Source organism: Lepidochelys kempii, unplaced genomic scaffold (assembly GCF_965140265.1).
Source record: "Lepidochelys kempii isolate rLepKem1 unplaced genomic scaffold, rLepKem1.hap2 scaffold_94, whole genome shotgun sequence".
NCBI classification, from domain to species: domain Eukaryota; kingdom Metazoa; phylum Chordata; order Testudines; family Cheloniidae; genus Lepidochelys; species Lepidochelys kempii.
The window spans coordinates 226,975-240,216 of NW_027333648.1; positions in this window are offsets into that span (position 1 = coordinate 226,975).

The following is a 13,242-nucleotide window of genomic DNA, read 5'->3' on the forward strand; positions in this document are numbered from 1 at the left end:
GGGGGTCTGGCACGGTGGGGTGGGGACTACTAACATGGTTCCAGGCTGGAAGGAGAAGAGAGAGGCTGGACGTTGGAGGAAATCCTTTCTTTTCTCCTGGATTGGGTCCCTTTCCTCAAGAAAATGCTCCAGAGGTCTCAGCAGGTCACAGCTGGAAACCGTACCAGAGCTGAGTCATTCCTTCTTGGGGGGTTCAATGCAAAAGGAGGCCAGGTGCCCATCACTGACAGGAAAGGGGTGCAAGGGGAGCGGAAGAGTAGAGGACACCATTGAAAAGAAACTGGCCCCGAGGGAAGAGGAAGCCTCGTGTGGTTAAAGCCTCCAGCTAGGAGTCAGGAGAGCAGAGTTCTCTGCTGAGCTCTGCCAACAACCTTCAGTCTGACCCTGGGCAATTCGCTTCAGGGCTCTGGGCCCAACTTCCATCCTCTGTAAACCGGGGGGAAGACATGGAAAAGCAAAATGTTAAGAATGTTTCTTTCTGCTGCAGGGACGAAGAAGGAGCCGTCTGACACGAAGGGGAAGTGGGAAAAAGGAAGCCCAGAAGAGCAGGAAGAAGAGCACACTCCCAGCCCCTCATTAACAAGCAGCTCCCATATGACGATGGTAATGGTGCTGTGTGGCCGTGCTCATGGAAAGCATCCCTTGCTGTGTGTAGGAATATCTCCCAGGGGCTGAAAAGAAACACTCGTCAAGGGTGATCAACTCCAGCCAGTCTTTATCTGGGTCGCTTGAACGAGGCCCGCTTTGACAAAGGGGTTTAGACACCTAAAGAAGTCCAGAGGTGCTTTGTGGGATTGGCAGAAGTGCCTGACTCAGGTGCCCGATTCTGATGCACTTTCCATGGCATACAGGCACGGCTGAAAATCAGACCAGGCCCATCCCTGCCCTGGTCGGGGGAACCCACATATCTCCTGGCTGTGGGGTTCTGGCCCATCTCGTGGTACCAGGACCACTTCGAGACACAGAGAAAAGGAGTCTACTCTAGAGCCTTAGCTAACAGCCTCTTGGCTTTTCACTCCTGTGGTCGAGGCTCCTGCACTAAGCACCAGAGGTCCCAGGTTTCCTCCCGCCTGCCAACATCTGGGCTCTGTCCGAGTTACAAAAGCCTCTAGACACCTTTGTAACTCTTCCTCTTCGGGACAGAGCACCCTGCAGCGCATACAAAAGGCTGCAATTCTGGGAGCCTTTGACCCGCCGGGGGTCTGGCGTATGGAGGCGAGTGTGCCACTCCGCTGTCCTCTACTGCATCCTAGCATATCAGGGTTGGAAGGGACCTCAAGAGGTCATCCAGTCCACTCCCTTGCTCAAAGCAGGACCAAACCCCAATTTTTACCCTAGATCTCGAAATGGTCCCCTCAAGGATTGAACTCACAACCCCGGGTTTAGCGAATGCTCAAACCACTGAGCTACCCCTCAGCTGCTGGCAACCATGACAGACGGTGCTAATCCAGCGCCATGCAGGCCAACTGCAGTAATCCCCAGGGGGTGTCCTGAGACCCCAGGGCAAAGGCCTCCAGCACCCCAGGCCCTGGGTTGAGGTGACCCTGGAACCAGGCCCCCTGGAGTAACATTGTGCCCAGTGAGTTCTCACCCCCAGGGCTCTGGCCCTAGAGGCCCAGGCTTTGGGCTTCTCTTCAGCCAGGCAAACTTGCTTCTTCAGTCTCAGTTACTTTCTGTCCTGACGGCGATTCCTGCCTGTTTTCTGGCAGCCCCAGAGGCTGCTAGGTGGGGAAGGAAGAGGGTGTTTCCGTTTGGGCCCTATTCTCAGTCCCTTCCTCGCAGACACTATGGGCTGTCAGAATTGCTGAGCCAATCTCCTCAGGCGCTCGGGGTGGGATGGGACATGGGGCAGGTTCTCCAGTGACCCCTCGGCGACACTCAAGGAGCAACTCGAATGGGCTTTGCAGGACATTGAGGCTTTCTCAGCAAAAGTGGGGTTTCCTGCGAGGAGGGGCTAGCGAGGGAGGAAACGGGGTGGCCCTTGGGGTCCTAGCACTGCCCGAGAGGCTCCCGTCTCTTCTCAGGGGAGGGGGCCAGAGAGGGGACAAAAGGCTAAGGAAACCTTAGCACCTGGGGAGGCTTTTGAAGAAAAGGGCTCAGCCGGAGTCTCCAAGCTCCCTCGGCACTGCCAGCCTCCCCCGGGGACAGACTGTTCCAGGGCAGCTGCCCGAGGGAAATACTCAATCCCAACAGGCTTTGTCCCTGTTCTTTGCAGACCCCCAGGGAGCACCCTTCCTCAGCCCCACTCCATGCCCTGCTGATGGCAGCCGTGAAGGGTCTGACAACACCCACCCTGCAGAGATTTAGAGCCGCAGAGGAAGAGCTGAGGGTCATCGTATCTCTCCACGGAGACAAGATGGAGAGAGTAAGAGACTCCCGCAATGGGGCAGGGGGATGCTGCGCAGAGAGGGGGTGGGAGAAGTTCCTCTCCTTGGAAACCATTCCTGGGACACTGGCATGGGATTGGAAGGTTGGCTCAGCCCCTTGCCATTCATCGCTTGGCCACGGGGATAGGCGACATTCAAGCCCTTCTCCAAAGACCGCCTGCACGTCGCGCGGAAGTGCAGACTTAGTCCCTTACTGGGCTTTGGCTTTCCTGGAAATTCTGAGACTAATCAATGAACAGAATCCTCAGCCTGAACTTCCTCCCCAACCTGCCTGTTCCTAGGGTTTCCTGCAGGTCATCCCTGTCTCTGCCCGAGTTCCTTCTTTCCAACAGGTCCCAGCGGGAAGTTAACAAATGGCCCCTCAATCAGCAGATTGATTTGTGCAGGGCTCTAACTCCTGCTAGCAGAACAGGTCAACAGAATCCAGCCACCCGCCTTGGAGCTCCTGCTCTTTGTTCGAGAGAGGAAAGAGCAATGACCAATTCCTCACGGAAGAGTCCTAGGGGGTGGCTTGTCCCTTTAGGGTCTGTCTCCCTGTGTTGCAAATTCTGCAGCAGGAGCCTGAAAGCCTGGCCCTATGGACTTGGCCTCCCAGGGCTGGCACTGAGGGGCCAAAACAGCAATGCAGACTCTTCTGGGCTGGGGCTGGAACTTGATCTCTGAAGCCTGGGGAGGAGGGTGGCTTCAGAGCCTGGGCTCCAGCCCAAGTCACCTTGTCTACACTGCTCTTCTAAGTGCCATAGCATGAACCCGAGGTTAGAGACCCAGCTTGAAGATTTGTCGCGGAAGATTTTAAAATCCCACAGTATGGAGATTCTCCTTAGGGCTGGGGCCGGGAGCTGGCTAGCCCCACCCAACTAGCCCTGCCTCCCATCTCTGCCATGGGCTCTGGGATACATCGGTAGAACCAGCTGGGTCTGGAGCAGTGCTTCTCAACCTGTGGCCCGGTCAGCACAGAGCTGCTCCCCTTTGGGACATCCTCAGGGACAAACAGGTCGGATTGGATGTGCCCCACAATGGAACCTAGGTTGAGAACCACTGGTCTGAAGGAACGGATTGTGCAAGAAAGAGCTAAAAGGAAGTTGCAGAGATGGAGGAAAGGCTCCTGGAGGGAAGCCCATGAGAGCGGGGCAGAGAGCCGTTTGCTACGGCAGGGAAGGCCCTGGGACATCACGGGAGTTAGGACTGTGCCCACTCTAAGGTTTTGTGCGTGTTTTTGAGCTTGAAGGTGCTAACCCAGACCTCAGGAAGACTGGGGTTCCTGGACTTGTCAAAGCCTCTTAGGGAGCAGCCAAGATGGGCAACCGAGGTCAGAGGAGGCTTGCAAGGCTGCCAGGAGGGCTTCCCTGGGAGGAGGCCACTTATTGAGAAATCCATCCCTCAACTTTCTGGCATTCTTCCAGGTTGAAGATGTCGTGGGAGGGATCTTAATCTGGCTTGACAACAGCTGTGATCCCAGAGCCACAAGAGCAGTGCTCAGGGCCATGGCCTTGCTGGCTCGCTCCCACCCCCAGGACGTGGTTCTAACCTGTGTGGCTCACACGCTCTCATCGCACAGGTAGGGAGCTGCTTTGTTATCTCCTCAGTCCAGTACTTCTCTTCCTGCCCCTACTGACAGGCCACAGGCCGGGAGGGATCCGTGGGGCTCACACAGTTGGAGGGAGTTTCCTGCTGTGCAGAGAGCTGTCCACGCTTTCGAAGAGGAGATCGCCAGGCCCAGCCACTGAGGAGCCAACCCCTCCTCCTACACTCCCCGGGATGGAGACATGCCACTTTTCTGGAGAATTCCAGCATTGTCCTGATTTCTATGGGTCACCCCACTTCCTCTCAGATCCAGTACAGGGCCAATCAATGATTTGGGGGCTCACTCAACATCCCTGGCTCATGAGGTCTGGCTGCTCCTTACTGAGGAGAGAAGGCAGAGACAGAAAAGACCCATGAGGCCCATCTGTCTATCCCCTGGAGACCAGTGCAGGATTCTTACCTGTCATCAGACCCCCCAGTTATTCCATGGCTGAGGAATTGGTGACAAAATGCACTCATCCTTATGGAGCTGTGGGGCAGAGGTCAATCTCTTAAGACAGACATTTCCAGCCCGTATTGATGCAAAAGAAAATCAAATCAAATCAACAAAAAAATCATCCCCACATGACCAGAGCCTAAATGCAGTGCAGCGAGCAGACAGCTAGCATTAATAGCTCTGAGAGGGGGGAGTGCCTCTTTCCACCTCAATAGATTGTTAACTTTCAGTCCTGCTGGTTATTGCTGATCACTTGGAAGGGTCAGCCTGCTGAGGGGTTTGTAACACAACCCCCATGTGCCTCGGGGCCATGAAACCCAACTGAACCCTAGCCAGAGGTCAAAAGTCCAGCTTTCCTTGGCATCTTCTGCAATGCAGTTCTGCACTGACCTGAGCGGAATTTGTGTCACACTGCAGAGCAAATTGAAGAGCAGCAGGAAAGAAATGGAACTTCTTCCCCAAGTCAGTTATCAGAGGAATACAGTGTTGGTTTTCAGATTTCTTTGAGTGTTTGATTTGTAAACCTTTCTGAATTTCAGAATCAGGTCTGAATTTCTTGGAACAGCCACAGTGCTTTCCAGGAGCTGTGCTCAGAAGTTACAGAAACTCGGCAGCATTGGCACAGAAGTTCAGTCAAGCTTCCGGAAGACCTTGCTTCCAGGCCATTTGCTCTTGAGTTGTCCAACCTAGTTCTCAATGTCCTAGGGCTTGACCACCACGTCCGACCTTCCTCACCAAACTTGGAAGTCAAATGACTGGAAGTCTTTTGGATCCATCTGCAGTCTTCCTCTGCAGATGCCTGCGGGGACCAGCAGGACTTAGATCCGCAAGAATGGAGGAGGGGGATTTCCGTCCTACTTTCCTTCCATCTCTGTCACATTGGGCTTTACAATCTCCTCTTCCAAGCTCTTGAATCTTCTCAGATCAGGGCGTGTGCTGACTCACTCTCTGACCCTGTCCACCACACTGCAGTAGAATTGAGCTGCTAAGAGACACTTGGCCAAACGCTGGGTCTCCGTCATAGCCCCAAACAGCCAGAGGAACTCCAATGATGTCAGGTAAGTTTCTCGGGACTGACCCAAGTGTAACAGAGCAGAATTTTGCACAGTCTGCAGGTCACAGTTTGGTGGTCATTCTGTGGTCAGTACATGGTCACTGTCTTGGAAAGAGTGGGTTAGCTTTAGAAAGAAGGACCCATTCGGGGAAAGGAATAAATACAACTTTCTCTGAAGGGACTTGCCCTGCCTTAGCCTCCCTGCACCAGTGGCTGTCTCCTCTGGTATTCCAAGCCTCTCCCTGGGGAGGGCAAGAGATGGCCAAGCAGGAAAGCTCTGACGTGTGTTTCTGAATTTGCAGATGTGCCATTGAGTTGTGGAAGGCCTTGGGTGAAGAACCACAGCTCACCAGGGAGGTGCTGCAGCAGCTGCTGGACAAGCTCCAGCAGAGACGCCGGGAGGAGAAGAGCAGCCATGTGTCTCTGGCTGTAAGTGAGATTTGAGATGTCACCTTGCGAACCCGCCACCACAGGGAAGATGGTGCATCTGTGTGTGTGCGAGTTTCACCTCTTCTTACCTTCAGGCCATGGCTCCACCACACATTGAAGCCGAGCTAACTTAAATGGGCAGATAGCCGCCACAGCGATTCCATCCCTGGTGTGTGTCCGCACTTTGCTGCTCGTGTCGGCAGTGCCCGTCCTCACCAGAAGGGCTTGTCTTGATTGTAGGATCAGGGTGGGGCATTGTGGGAAGGCTCCTGAAAGCCAGTTGAGGAAAGCGATGCGGTGTCTGCACAGACGCGGCATCGACCTGACTGCATCGACCTGGACTCTCTGCCACGTGTGGAAGTGGAGTGACGAATTTGGCACCGAGGGGCAGTTCTGATGATGGGAAGGAAATTCCATCCTTAGGGGGATGCAGAGTGAGTGGCCTTGCGTTGACCTCACTCTGGAGTGTAGACCAGGCCTTAGTGTGTCCTCGCCACTTCCAATCAAACCAAAGAGGGGTCAGTAAAGTTTCCCCCAGGTCAAAGTTACACATTTGAGGTGGTTTATCTGCTGGTACCCTGGCTCAGTTGTCTTCTGCTCCAGATGGCCCTTTAGTGAGCAGGTGCAGTTCAGGTGTCTCTTGGAAGTCTTCAGGTTTCTGGCTCTGTAAACTGTGGCTAGAAATCTTCCCAACATGGCATCCTGAGAAGTCCAGTACTTTTGACTGGGCCAGAAACACTGGGCCTAGGAGAACGGATCTCCTCAGGATGGTTTCAGCCCTTCCAGTCATGGCTGGAAAGCCAAAGCACACGCTCTGCACCAGAAAGAGAAATAATGGGGAATAACGTCATCCAGACTCTTCTCATCTTTCCATCCTGCTTCCGTTCCAGGAATGAGGGAAGGTTCAGGAGCCTCCAAATGTCCCCACCCCTCTCAGAAGCCAATACTGTTTTGTAATACGCTGGAGAGAAAAGGAGACATGACAAAGGGACAATAGCAAATGGCAATGGGGGCAGGTGGCAGATTGGGAGAGCTGAGTGAAATTCTTTCCCCCCTCCAGGCAATGAAGACCATTTATGAGCTCCTTTTCCTACGGGGATACCGAGAAGCCATCCTGCAAATGTATCCCCAGCTGCTCATTCTCTGCGTCAGGCAAGTGCAGTACGTGATGGATCTGCACTTGCCAGGGACCTACATGGCCAGGCAGACATCCAGCCCCGAGGAGGGATGCAGCTACCTCAGTCTCCTAAGGTAATGACTGAAAGGAAAAGGAAGAACAGATTTGTTGGGCTAAACACATGGGGGCTGTTCACGGCCATCAGTTGTTCGGGTGCTGTCATTAGCCCAGGCTCAGATGGGAGCAGGTCTCTCTTGAGGGAAAAGGGTTGAGAGCAGTGCATTCTTGTGAGTCACACTCGCTCATCTGACGCCGTCCACAGGCCAGCTACTTTCCCTACACACTCAGGCAGCAGCCATGTTTGTGCATCCATCCACGTCTGCCACCCGCCAAAGGATCAGTGCGTTCATCAGTGCCTGCTGAGCAAATCCGTGGGCCTCTCTCCCCGAACGCGGACAGAGCCACACCGGCAGCACATGGGGACAGGCACCGCAGGACGTCAGCCTCACAGGCAGACAGGAGGAAGAGGGACCAGTTCATCTGGTTCTGTGGGCACAGTTAGGGGCTTCCATCTGCACGGGAAAGAGAGAGCGCCAGAAGACACCTCAGGTGGCGTAAACTGATGGAGCTTTGCTCGATTCCACCAACAAAGGATCTGGACCCACATGCCCGCTTGAGTCCTGTTACCTGTCACAGTAAAGAATCAAGTATTCAACCATTGTGAGTGATGACACCAACCATCTGAAGAAGCTACAGTGTCCCGAACTGTCTCCAAAGTCAGTGAAACTGCAGTGTAGACAGGGTATCACACTGGATTGATCCTTGGGGAGGCTAGCTACTGCTGAGCATGCTGGGTGTCTCAGGACTTGTGCAGATTTGCCATGCTTGGGGCTGATCTCATTGCTTGACACTCTGTTTGTTTGTTTGTTTGTGTCTTTAGCACCTCAGTGGAGGCTGTGAAGACGCTTTTCTCCATGCCCGGCTACTGGAAGGAATTTGCCAGCATCCAGTTTCATCGGGGTTGGGACATGATAGCCTCCCGATATCACTACTCGCAGGGGGTTGGCCTGATTGCAAGGTAGGAGCTCAAGGTTTCCTCTTCTTTGGGTCTCTCTTGGGAATGGGATTTCCGTGTGAAATAGTCCTCAGTTCCAGGCTGCCAGCTCAGCCCAGCAACTGGAGCTGAACGCTCTCTCCCCCTTGAGAATCAAAAGGGACTTTCTGTTCCATGTTCCAGAGCCATGATCGAGTTTGAGAACCCTCAGCTCCCTGCAGTTTTCAGAGAGGCAATCACCATCATCCAGAGTGGGAAGGAGGAGGAGCAGAGAACTATCGCCCTGGCTTTCTGCACTGAGGTGAGATTCATGAGTTGACAGGCAGAAGCGGGCTTTCTGGAGAGCAGCTCAGGACAGGAAGCTCTAGGCTACATTGTCAGCAGCTTAGCAGCCCTACCGCCAGCTAGCTCCTCTCCGCACATGGATGGATGCGGGGCATGGCAAAGGGAAGGAGGGAGAGACAGGGTGAGATTGCTCCTGGCTGGATGTGCCTAGATGGGGTTATGGGACAAGAAGCCATGTTTCTCCAGTGCCCCAAGGACATGCTTCTCTCCTCACCTTTTCCTGGGGTTCTGCATTTCTTCTGCCCCATGGCTCTCTCCATGGCACTCAATGAGGTCTGGAGATTCCCCTTTCCCTGGGGGCTTATTTGTGACTTGTGCATTAGTCTAAATTTGGGGAAGGAACCAACTGAAACAGCAGCAATTGGCTCCCTCCTCACCAGAGACTTTGCATAGGAGGAAGTGGCCCTTTGGTAAAGACGACTGTCCAGGGAACAGACCCCACAATAAGACCTCTGCTCTTCAACCCGATCTTCATTTGGCTCTTGCGAGTTTCTCCAGAGTCCTTCCATTGACACCATCCTGACAAGATCAGCCCTCCAGGCACAGCTCATGGACTGGACCAAAGATGCAAATTCCATCATACGGAGGCTCAGTCTGCGAGGCCTTGGCAGTATTGTGTTCCAGCCAGAAAAGGTGAGAGCCGGGGATTGCCCAGGGGACCCAGGAAGCCAATGTCCATCAAATAGCTCAGAAATGAGAGGCAGAGCCACACACAAGCCTTCTTGTTTAAAACACAGCCCTCAAATGGTGGAGGTGCTTTCGGAACAAATCAAGGCATGCCATGCTCCCTGCTCCCGTGAGCTGAGCCCTGATTCCAGATGGGATACAATGGGGGAGGCGGGGTGAGCAAAGACAAAGGTGACAGTGAGCAACTGGCACAGAGTGACAGGAGAATGACTTTCTGCCCCGTTAGGGGGCTGTGCCCTCCGTGGTTTCTCGTCGGTGGCAGTGGTCCAGCATGTGCTCCAGGCTATCACCTGGCATAGTAATGAGCTGCCTTCTTCATTCCGGCAGGTGCAATTCTTACGGGCCCAGCTGCCAGCAATCCTGGCCATGTTTTGTGACAGGGATGGAAGGCGTGTCATGGAGGCCATGCATAAAGCTGCAGACATCATCTACCCCCTCAACAGGGAAGGGCTTGGCTCCATCTCCCAGGACATTGCTGTCAGCCTTCGCCCCTTCATTGATGACGTAAGGCTTGGAACCCGCAGAAGAAGCCCAATCCCCCGCTCCAGCTGTCTGTGATGCCCTTGTCTCTCTCTCCCCATCCCCTTCCTCCCGCCCCTCAGGCCTGCCATGGAGCCTCCAAGGAGTGCCCCCACCATGGGTGGGGAATCTCCTGCTGAGCCACCTCCCTGTCAGAGCTCTTCTCTCCAAAGCTCAGCCTCAGTGCCATGCTCCCAGCCCCTGCTGCAGCCTGGCCTGGGGGAGAGGGGGCCTGGCACTGGGCAGATGACCAGCTGCCTGGAGAACACAGGCCCCCAAAGAGATGGAGATTCTCAGCAGGAAAGAGGTGGGTCGGGAATGGCCCGGCTCTTAGGGGCACCCAAGAGCCAAAGAAATGCTGTCTTTTGGAGCAGCCAGTCCCTGCCAGGCTCCAGCAGCTGCTTCTCCCCTTCCCCACACCAGTCTCCAGCAGCCTTCCTGCCCTCTCCCCTCATCTTCTCGGGTTCTAGGATTCTGTGCTCTCCAGACAGAAACTGCCTCTGGGACACCCTGGGCTGCACTGTACCGCACAGGGTCTCAGGCCCTGCACAAGATGTCGATGGCGCTGGCCTGGTGGCCTCCCTGCTCCCGCCAGCCCAGGTAGTTCACACCGGGGAACCGGAGCAGCGTGCGCATCACCACTCAGTGGCGTTCTGCTCTGATGCTGCCTGGCTTTAACCGGGAGTCCCCACCCCCTGTGTGTCATTGCCAGGAGAAGGGCAGTGTGCACTCAGCTGCCATTGTACTGCTTGGCAACGTGGTGAGCAGGGTGCAGGACCCCGACAAACCCTTCGTGCAGCAGGAAATCATCCACTGCTTGCTCCCCCTGCTGCTGCATCTTGAAGACCAGGAGGAGAGTGTGAAACTGGTAAGTGCCACGGTCATTATTGCCTGAAGAGCAAAGAGCCAGTATCTCCTGGGGCCCCCACTCCACTCCAGTCATCGCCAGAGCCCCTTGCCCAAGCAGAGTCTTCTCCTCCCTGCTTCACTCCATGCTGGAGCCAAGTGCCTCATCCATCCTCACAGCACACAGCACAATCGGGAAGAAAAGCCTTCTTCTGGGAAAGAGGTGGGGCATAGCGTAGCGGGGCCGGGAGTCCTGCTGCTGGCCCCGGCACGGCCCAGGGCCTGCGTCCCCCTGAAGTGCAGGGCCCCCCAAAGCATGGGGCCCTGGGCAACCACCCCAAACCATCCAAAGGACAGGACGGCTCTGGCTCTCTCCAGCCAACTCTCCCTTTCCTCTCCTCAGCACACTCCTGTGGAGAACAAATGACAGGAATCTCCACTGGCAGGAAAAGCAGGAGAACAAGGGACGGGGAAGGTTCCATGTCCCCCAGACTATCCCTCTCTCAGGGAGAACCCTCTTGGTCTCCTCTTCTCTTGCAGTCATGTAAACTGACGCTCTTCCGCTGCGCAGTGTTCCTCAGGTTCGCTCCTTTGAAGACACTCTCCCACAGCTTGGCCTGGGATGGCTCCTCACAGCTCTTGAAGTGTGCCTGGATCTGCTTGGTAGGTGAATTCCTTGTGCCTTGAGAGTGGTGAATGGGGACTTGAGGAAGACCTTTCTAACTCCACACCCTGAGTACCCATCCGCTTCGGTTGGGCTGCAGGACTCCGTTCCAGGCTCTCTGCTGGCTCATTTCAGCAGGACTTACAATCCGTTCACATTGTTGACATTTTTATGCCACAATTCTCCGACCTTCAAACTTTGTCTTTTCAAAGGAAAGCTGAGGTTCTGGAGAACACAATAGGAACTTCAGAGGGGTGCTGATCTGGTGTATGGGTTCATATTGGCGGTTGCCAGGGCCTGGCTATATGCATTGGCTTTCCTGGACTATTTGCTGTGGGAAGAACATGTCATTTGTATATTGTGCATTTCTTCCTTCTTTCTTCCTAGATGCAGAACAACGAGAGCCACATCCCCAAATTCCTGTTCCAGGCCTTACAGTACCTGGAAAGCTCACAGACAACAATAAGACATTCAGCAGCCTGATTCATTGGTAAGCAGAGCAAATCCACTTGATCTTTTCTCAGTGCTTCCTTCAGAGCCCTTTTCTGGACGGCTGCTCTGTTCCCTCCAACAGCACCAGAATCCTAAAACGGGGGGTGTGTGTGAGTGTGTGTGTGTGTATGTGTGTGTGAATAAACATGTATTCTAAGATGAAGGGAGCAACTTAGCTGAATCGACTGCACCAACTTCCCCCGCCCACAACAATTCTTTGGCTGCGCCTAGGGGAAACCAGCAGGATGTGAATTCAGTCTCCTTTGGAAATCAGCCTCTCAGTAACTTCTGGGCATCTGATGCTTTCTCGAATACGCTTGAGAATATGCATGAGAGCCATTGTATTCATTGTTTGTCTAGGAAATACTATCCACCATTACTGTGATTTGTTGTATGAAACAGTGAATGAAGATGGCATCTCCCGCCTGTATGAAGGTAAGGAAATACCTCTGTGTGTTTGGGCCTCTGTGGGAAGCACAGGGGTGCAGCACAGGGCCTGAACACAGCTTTGAATGTGTCCCTCTCAGTCTAAGGACAGCGTTGAAGGAAGAAGGATGGTCACGCCAGCTTTCATCGTGGTCCCACAATCTGTGTATGGGAGCAGGGAAATTCCATCCCGAGCTCCTAGTGTAGACGTAGCCTTAGAGCTGTGTGGGGAGACTGTCTTCATCAAGGTCAGAAAGTCTCTAAAGGAAGGCCTGACCGAATTGAAAAGGGCTGTTGGTATTAAGGATGATGATGATGATGACGACGATTCCCCTCTGTAGGGAAAGATTCATCACCTGCCCTCCCTGGAATGGAGTGATTGCAGGCCAGGGACCTTCACTCCGAGATTGGTTATCAGCTCCTAGGAAATGCCATGAGGGCACATGGGTAACACTTTTCCCTGTGAGCTCTTCAGGAATGAAGGCACAGGGCCACAAAGGATTTCAGGAGACGTTAGGATCCCTTTGTGGATCTCAGCCTAAATGTTGGATGGTTTAACGTGGCTGCTGCTGTCGCTTTCCTGTTCCATCCAAAGAACAAGTGCCCCCAACCGTCTGTGTGTATGGGTGTATGGAGGAGTGTCTGCCAGCAGAGGGGGAAGTTAGGCAAGAACGGGGTCTCCTCTCTGTCCAGGGCTATTTTGGGAGGAGCGGAGTTGTTGTTCTTGTGCCCTTAGACTCTTGGGGAGCTAACAGCAGGGGGCAATGGCCATCGGAAGTGGAGGTTTCCTAGGTACCAGTCACATCAGCATCACAGGGTTTTCAACCCATTTCCTCTTGGTTTCAGCTTTTCACGAAGTGCCTTTGAAATCAGACAGGACCACGTGGTACATCCTCAACAGATATCAATGGTTGCAGAAGCTTGGAAATCTCGTGTCGGGTTCTGCATTTGACTAGGGAACCGGGACCGACACAGACGAGCTCTTTGTCCTGCTATGGTAAATACAACAGACGCTTCTCAACTTTTTGGTGTCCCTGGCCTCTGTTTGCCAGAAGCTGGAAATGGGGGACAGGGGACTGATCACTAGATGATTGCCTGTCCCTTCATTCCCTCTGGGGCACCTGGCATTGGCCACTGTTGGAAGACAGGATACTGGGCTAGATGGACCTTTGTTGTGGCCTTTCTTATGTCCTTATGTTTGG